This window comes from Aegilops tauschii, chromosome 3 (genome assembly GCF_002575655.3).
Source record: "Aegilops tauschii subsp. strangulata cultivar AL8/78 chromosome 3, Aet v6.0, whole genome shotgun sequence".
Classification (NCBI taxonomy): Eukaryota; Viridiplantae; Streptophyta; class Magnoliopsida; order Poales; family Poaceae; genus Aegilops; species Aegilops tauschii.
In genome coordinates, this window is record NC_053037.3 from 202079596 (window position 1) to 202087456 (window position 7861).

The following is a 7861-nucleotide window of genomic DNA, read 5'->3' on the forward strand; positions in this document are numbered from 1 at the left end:
AAAACAAAGATGCTAAACCTAGACTTATTGGATGGGTTCTCTTGCTACAAGAATTTGATTTGCATATTATTGATAGAAAGGGAGCCGAGAACCCCGTTGCAGACAACTTGTCTAGGTTAGAAAATGTTCTTGATGACCCACTGCCTATTTGAGGATAGCTTTCCTGATGAGAAATTAAATGTCATAAATGCTTCTCGTAATACTCCATGGTATGCTGATTATGCGAATTATATTGTTGCTAAATTTATACCACCTAGTTTCACATACCAGCAAAAGAAAAAGTTTTTCTATGATTTAAGACATTACTTTTGGAATGACCCACACCTTTATAGAATGAGTAGATGGTGTTATTAGACGTTGTATACTTGAGCATGAACAGGAACAGATCCTACGCAAGTGCCACTCCGAGTCTTACGGAGGGCACCACGCTGCAGATAGAACTGCACATAAGGTATTGCAATCCGGGTTTTGTTGGCCCACTCCCTTTAAGGATGCCCGTAAGCTTGTCTTGCCATGTGATGAATGCCAAAGAATTGGCAATATTAGTAGACGTCAGGAAATGCCTATGAACTATTCATTCATTATTGAACCATTTGATGTTTGGGGCTTTGATTATATGGGACCTTTTCCTTCCTCTAATGGGTATACACATATTCTAGTTGCTGTTGATTATGTTACTAAGTGGGTAGAAGCTATTACAACTAGTAGTGCTGATCATAACACTTCTATTAAGATGCTTAAAGAAGTTGTTTTTCCGAGGTTTGGAGTCCCTAGATATTTAATGGCTGATGGTGGTTCACATTTTATTCATGGTGCTTTCCGTAAAATGCTTGCTAAGTATGATGTTAACCATAGAATTGTATCTCCATATCATCCTCAGTCTAATGGTCAAGTAGAATTGAGCAATAGAGAGATCAAACTAATTTTGCAAAAGACTGTTAATAGATCTAGAAAGAATTGGTCCAAGAAACTTGATGATGCTTTGTGCGCTTATAGAGCTGCTTATAAGAATCCTATGGGCATGTCTCCGTATAAAATGGTTTATGAAAAAGCATGTCACTTACCTCTTGAGCTAGAACATAAGGCATATTGGGCTATTAAAGAGCTCAATTATGATTTCAAACTTGCCGGTGGGAAGAGGTTATTTGACATTAGCTCTCTTGATGAATGGAGAACCCACGCCTATGAGAATGCCAAGTTGTTTAAAGAAAAAGTTAAAAGATGGCATGACAGAAGGATACAAAAGCGTGAGTTTAATGTAGGTGATCATGTTTTGCTATACAACTCTCATTTAAGTTTTTTGCAGGAAAGATTCTCTCTAAATGGGAAGGCCCTTACATCATCGAGGAGGTCTATCGTTCCGGTTCCATAAAAATTAACAATGCCAGAGGCACAAATCCGAAGGTGGTAAACGGTCAAAGAATCAAACATTATATCTCAGGTACTCCCATAAATGTTGAGACCAATATAATTAATATCGTAACACCGGAGGAGTACATAAGGGACACTTTCCAAAACATTTCAGACTCCAAAAAGGAATATGTACGTGGTACGTAAGTAAACCAACTCCAAAACGTTTCCAATGATAAATTTTCTCCATTTTGGAATATTTAAAAAATTAGGAAAATTAAAAGTAGTCCGAAAGAGACACGAGGCCACCACAAGGGTGGAGGGCGCGCCCCCCGTCCTTGTGGCCACCTCGTGTGCCCTCCAGACTCCGTTTTCTTGCATGATACTTCTTTTGGTCGGTAAAAAATCATTATATAATATTCCAAAGGTTTTGACCACCGTCCCACGACAAAAGCCTCTGTTTTTGTTTTGAGTTGTTCCTGCAGCAGAATTGGAGCAAGATGTCGTCCCAACATTCGGAGGGAGAGAGCTACAGGGCTGATTATATCACAAACCCAAAAGTATATGGGGATGTGGAACATTATGGTTGGACCACGGAGGAATAAGAAGACTATGAGCCAAAGGGGAAGGAAGAGACGAGCTCTGATGAAGAGGACGATCCACTACCCCAACCTGGCGATATGCATGTGGAGTTCAAGAAATCAAGGCTCCCTAAGGTCCAAACTATCCCACCATGTTATTCGCAGGACAACAAAGCAGCATTATGCAAAAAGATAATGAAACTCGAGCTCGAGAATGAGGATCTAAGGGGGGAAATTTTTAGCCTCAGACGTAAGCTAGAGAATAAAAATTCAATAACTCCATCATCACCACCTGCGAAGAAAGAGATCTAAAAGCATGGGTATGGGCACTCCCCTTGGCAACTGCCAAGCTTGGGGGAGTTGCCCCAGAATCGTATCACCATCATATCTTTATCTTTATCGTTTTTCTTAGTTCGATGCTTTTGGTTATATCTTGATCTAGTAGAATAAAGTTTTTAGTATGATCTAGCCTTGAGTTTTGCTTTACGTTCCCTCTATGTAATCGAGTCCTTGAGATATATAATAAAGTGTAGTTTTGAGTTAAGGGCTTTGCTTTATTGCTATGATCTTGAGGGAATTAAATAAAAATAAAGAATAAAAAGAAATAAAAAGATCATATATTGATCTTATGGAGAGTAATGACTTCACATATAAAGAGTATGATGAATAAAAGTATTGAGAGTTGACAAACATAGTTTTGGTCATTGTTGAAATTATAGGAAGTAATAAAGAAAGAGAGGCTTCACATATAAATATACTATCTTGGACATCTTTTGTAATTGCGAGCACTCATTAAAATATGACATGCTAAAAAGTTGATGTTGGACAAGGAAGACAACATAATGGGTTATGTTTTCCTATATCCGAATAGAAGTTATATTGTCATGGATCATCCAACATGTTGAGCGTGCCTTTCCCTCTCATGCTAGCCAAATTCTTTGCACCAAGTAGAGATACTACTTGTGCTTCCAAACATCCCTCAACCCAGTTTTGCCATGAGAGTCCACCATACCGACCTATGGATTGAGTAAGATCCTTCAAGTAAGTTGTCATTGTTGCAACCAATAAAAATTGCTCCTCTAAATATGTATGATCTATTAGTGTGAAGAAAATAAGCTTTATACGAACTTGTGATATGGAATAAATAAAAGCGATGGACTGCATCATAAAGGTCTTTATCACAAGCGGCAATATAAAGTGACGTTCTTTTGCATTAAGATTTTGTTCATCCAACCATAAAAGCGCATGACAACCTCTGCTTCCCTCTGAGAAGGGCCTATCTTTTACATTTACCTTCTATCCTTATACAAGATTCATGGTGATATTCACCATTCCTTTTTATACCTTTTCCTTTGGCAAGCTCTATCTGTTGGAGAGATCCGGATATATATCCACTCGAATGTAGGTTTTCATAAAGTATTATTGTTGACATTACCCTTGAGGAAAAAGGTTGGGAGGGGAAATATAAGCCCCTATCTTTCTCTGTGTCTGATTAAAACTTTGAACCCAAAAGTATCGGGTGAGTGTTAGCAATTGTGAAAGATTATATGATAGTTGAGTATGTGGACTTGCTGAAAAGCTCTTATTGACTCTTTCCGATGTTATGATAAATTGCAATTCCTCCCATGATTGAGATCATAGTTTGTTAGTTCTCAATAAAGTTTCTGATTCATACTTTACCTTGTGAACGAATTGTTACTTGAGCATAAGAAATTATATGGTATTTTATCGATACCTATATCTCTAAAAATGTGGACATATTTTTTGATTTTGGCTTTCGGTTGAGGACAAGAGAGGTCTAAGCTTGGAGGAGTTGATATGTCCATTTTGCATCATGCTTTATATTGATATTTATTGCATTATGGGATGTTATTACACGTTATATCACCATACTTATGCCTATTCTCTCTTATTTTATAAGGTTTACATGAAGAGGGAGAATGCCGGCAGTTGGAATTCTGGACTGGAAAAGGAGCAGATATTAGAGACCTATTCTGCACAACTCCAAAAGTCCTGAAACTTCACGAAGCTTATTTTCAGAATATATAAAAAATATTGGGCGAAGAAAGAACTAGAGGGGGGCCACCAGCCAGCCACAAGGGTGGAGGGCGCGCCCTACCCCCTTGGGCGCGCCCCCTGACCTTGTGGCCCCCCTAGCAGGCCTCCGGTGCCCATCTTTGGCTATATGGTGTGTTTTGACCTAGAAAAAATTTTAGAAGGAAGCTTTCGGGACGAAGCACCGCCGTCTCGAGGCGGAACCTGGGCAGAACCAATCTAGGGCTCCAACGGAGCTGTTCTGCCGGGGAAACATCCCTTCGGGAGGGGGAAATCATCGCCATCATCATCACCATCGATCCTCTCATCGAGAGGGGGTCAATCTCCATCAACATATTCACCAGCACCATCTCCTCTCAAACCCTAGTTCATCTCTTGTATTCGATGTTGGTCCCAAAACCTCAGATTGCTACCTGTGGGTTGCTAGTAGTTTTGATTACTCCTTGTAGTTGATGCTAGTTGGTTTATCCGGTGGAAGATTATATTTTTAGATCCTTAATGGTAATTAATACTCCTCTGATTTTGATTATTAATATGCTTTGTGAGTAGTTACATTCGTTCTTGAGGACATGGGAGAAGTCTTGTTATAAGTAATCATGTGAATTTGGTATTCGTTCGATATTTTGTTGAGATGTATGTTGTTTCTCCCCTAGTGGTGTTATGTGAACGTCGACTACATGACACTTCACCATTATTTGGGCCTAGGGGAAGGAATTAGTAGATGATGGGTTGCTAGAGTGACAGAAGCTTAAACCCTAGTTTATGTGTTGCTTCGTAAGGGGCTGATTTGGATCCATATGCTTCATTGTATGGTTAGGTTTACCTTAATTCTTCTTTCATAGTTGCAGCTGCTTATGAGAGGGGTTAATCATAAGTGGGAGGCTTGTCCATGGAAGGGCAGCACCCAAGCACCGGCCCACCCACATATCCACTTACCAAAGTAACAAACGCGAATCATATGAGCATGATGAAAACTAACTTGACAACAATTCCCATGTGTCCTCGGGAGCGCTTTGCTTTATATAAGAGTTCGTACAGGCTTGTCCTTTGATACAAAAAGGATTGGGCCGCCTTGCTGCACCTTAGTTACTTTATTTACTTGTTACCCATTACGATTTATCTTATCACAAAACTATCTGTTACCGACAATTTCAGTGCTTGCAGAGAATACCTTGCTGAGAACCACTTGTCATTTCCTTCTGCTCCTCGTTGGGTTCGATACTCTTACTATCGAAAGGACTACGATAGATCCCCTATACTTGTGGGTCATCAGCAATATTTAGCCAAGTTAATTGAAGTGGAATTCAAATATATAGTAAATTCCAACTCCAAAACTAATTACCATATATTCCATAATCATGAATTGTCCTAGTTGGTGATGTTAACTTTCTCAAACATGCATGAACATGGCATAAATAGATTCTTCATATTTTTTCTGATCATTTTTCATATATAAATTATTTTCATCTGAGTTACGGTTTAATTTCTATGATTTTTAGAAGTTTGCATCATTTTCTGAAATTCATAAATCATTTTTTGACTTAATTTTAATTCCAGAAACATTTATGACGTTAGCCTGGTCAAAAGTGATGTTAGCAAGTCAATTTGATTGTCCACAGAGGAAAACTAGTGGGTCAGTCAATTGCTGACTGGGCCAAGTCAAACACTGACAGTGGGGTCGGATCAATGATGACGTCAGCGAGTCAATAGTGACGTGTGGGGTCCACTGGTATTAATACTATTCTAAACAGAAATAAAGTTGGGTTAATTTGCGAAGTGGGGCCTACTGTTAGTGACTCGTGCGCTAATTATCTACATCATTATGCTGGTAATGATGATGCCACGTCATCATTGCCGGAGTTAAGCTGGCGAGGACCAAACCGACGACGGATGACCATTGTGCGCTCGATACAGGGCACCAAAACGCATGAGGTTTGCGGCGTTGGGTTGCCGGCATTGCGTGCTATCGAATGGTGGTGGAGTTCGACCAAATGGTCGCTGGAATCAAAGCCAGCGATAAGGTTTGGCGGCGGCAGAGCTAGGGACTCGGAGCAGGCGGCGACTGCGATGCACCAGACAGCGATCTGATGGTCCGGATAGGGTCCTCGGAGCATGGTGAGTACGAGGATCTACTCGGAAGCAAGCGGCAGCAACTGTGGTTGCGCGGTGACATGGCCGGTGGCAGCGAGCTCTCAGGCATGGTGACTAGCACGGTTAGATGTCGAAATCAACAAACGGGAGAGAGGGGTTGGGACCATGAGTTCACGGCGAGTCGGACGGCGGTCTCAGCGGGCTCGGGGAGGACTCGGAGAGGAGGAACGGCGGAGGCAATCTCTAGCGGTCGAGGAGGAAGAAGACGATGTTCGCAGCGCTACAAGGCAATCCACGATCTCGGGCTTCAGCTTAGAGATGAAGTGCTCGACGACGGATCTTCCGAATACGATGGGTGGGCATGGGGACGACGGTAGGCACGACATCGACAAGCGGCGGTGATAGGGATGCTCGGGGGAGAGAGCTAGCGAAGGGGAGAAGTCTAGGGAGAGAGGGGAAAGGCAGAGAGGGTTGAGGGTGTTCCAATGGCGCTGGAAGGGTCAAGGGCGGTTGGGAGACGTTGAAGCAGGAGGTGGTGGCCAGCGACGGGCGTTCTACCACAACTTGTCCTCCTGGTGAGGGGTTGAAGATAATCCTGCCCCTCGCTAGGCTAGGCTGGGCCGGCTAGCTACAGTAGTAGCCTGGCTATAGGTAAGTTTCTTCTCTCTCTCTCTCTCTCTCTCTCTCTCTCTCTTTTCTGTCTCTTGTTTTCTATTTTGCAACTTTGTTTGAATTTGGTTTTCAAACCAAACTACTTTATATGCTTCTAAAAAGTAATATGTGGTCTTTTAAAGTATAAACATAGCCACTCACAAGTTTTCAGAGCCATCAGAGCTATAAACTCATTTTATATCATTTATTAGCCCCAATTCAAATACAATATGAGTTAATTCAAAGACCAAAAATCTCCTAGAAAAATACGCATCATCTCTGGATAAGGTTTCCACCTTTTCCCCTAAATCATGAACATTTTTACGGGATTTTGGGTTCACTGAAAAGATTGAAATTTGAACCTAGTTGAAAAAATTATCTGCTAGGGTTTGATCATCCCCATTTCAAATTCATTTGAATTTAAACATGATGACATGATGCTCACTGATGCAACTATTTACAAACAAAATTCTAGGGCTGTGACACCTTATAAAAAGCCTTATTTATTTAGCTATTTCTATATGTGACCATTTTTCTTGCTTATCACAGGATCACATGCATAGATCATTTTGTTAAATGGATTACGGAGAGGTTCCGTCGAATTGCGACTGATGAGATAGAGCAGGCTACTGTTGCTCATCTAACAAGTGTTTTTCCGCAGTCTGCGAGTAGTCATGGTAATTTTTGATTTGGTTTCTTAATTTGCTTCACTATGTTGTTTTCTTATTGTTGGTGTTTTCTACAGAACAAGGTCTTTAGATGTAAGCTAACTTTTCGGGATATAGCTTCCTCTCATGTGATCAATTAGTTGTAAGGTTGTGCAGGATGATGTATATTGATGCTTGAACCCAAACTGTGTTAATAAATCAGCTATCCCTAGGTTATTCGCCTAGACTTTATCTATTTTTGTCTTACATATTGCACAGTTCCTTGCTGATATTTGCTTCATTATAGGTACAAAATCCCTCTAATTTGTGTCTGATGATAATGCTACAATGGAGATAGTGTTGTTTGGTGATGTTGACAATGATGTGGTTTTTATTGCTTGGCAGTTTTCTCTTTCTGGCAAGCAGCTTGATCATACTGTCAGAGATCATGGCTCTGCTTGGAAGCAAATAAGCTGTTGAAGTTAC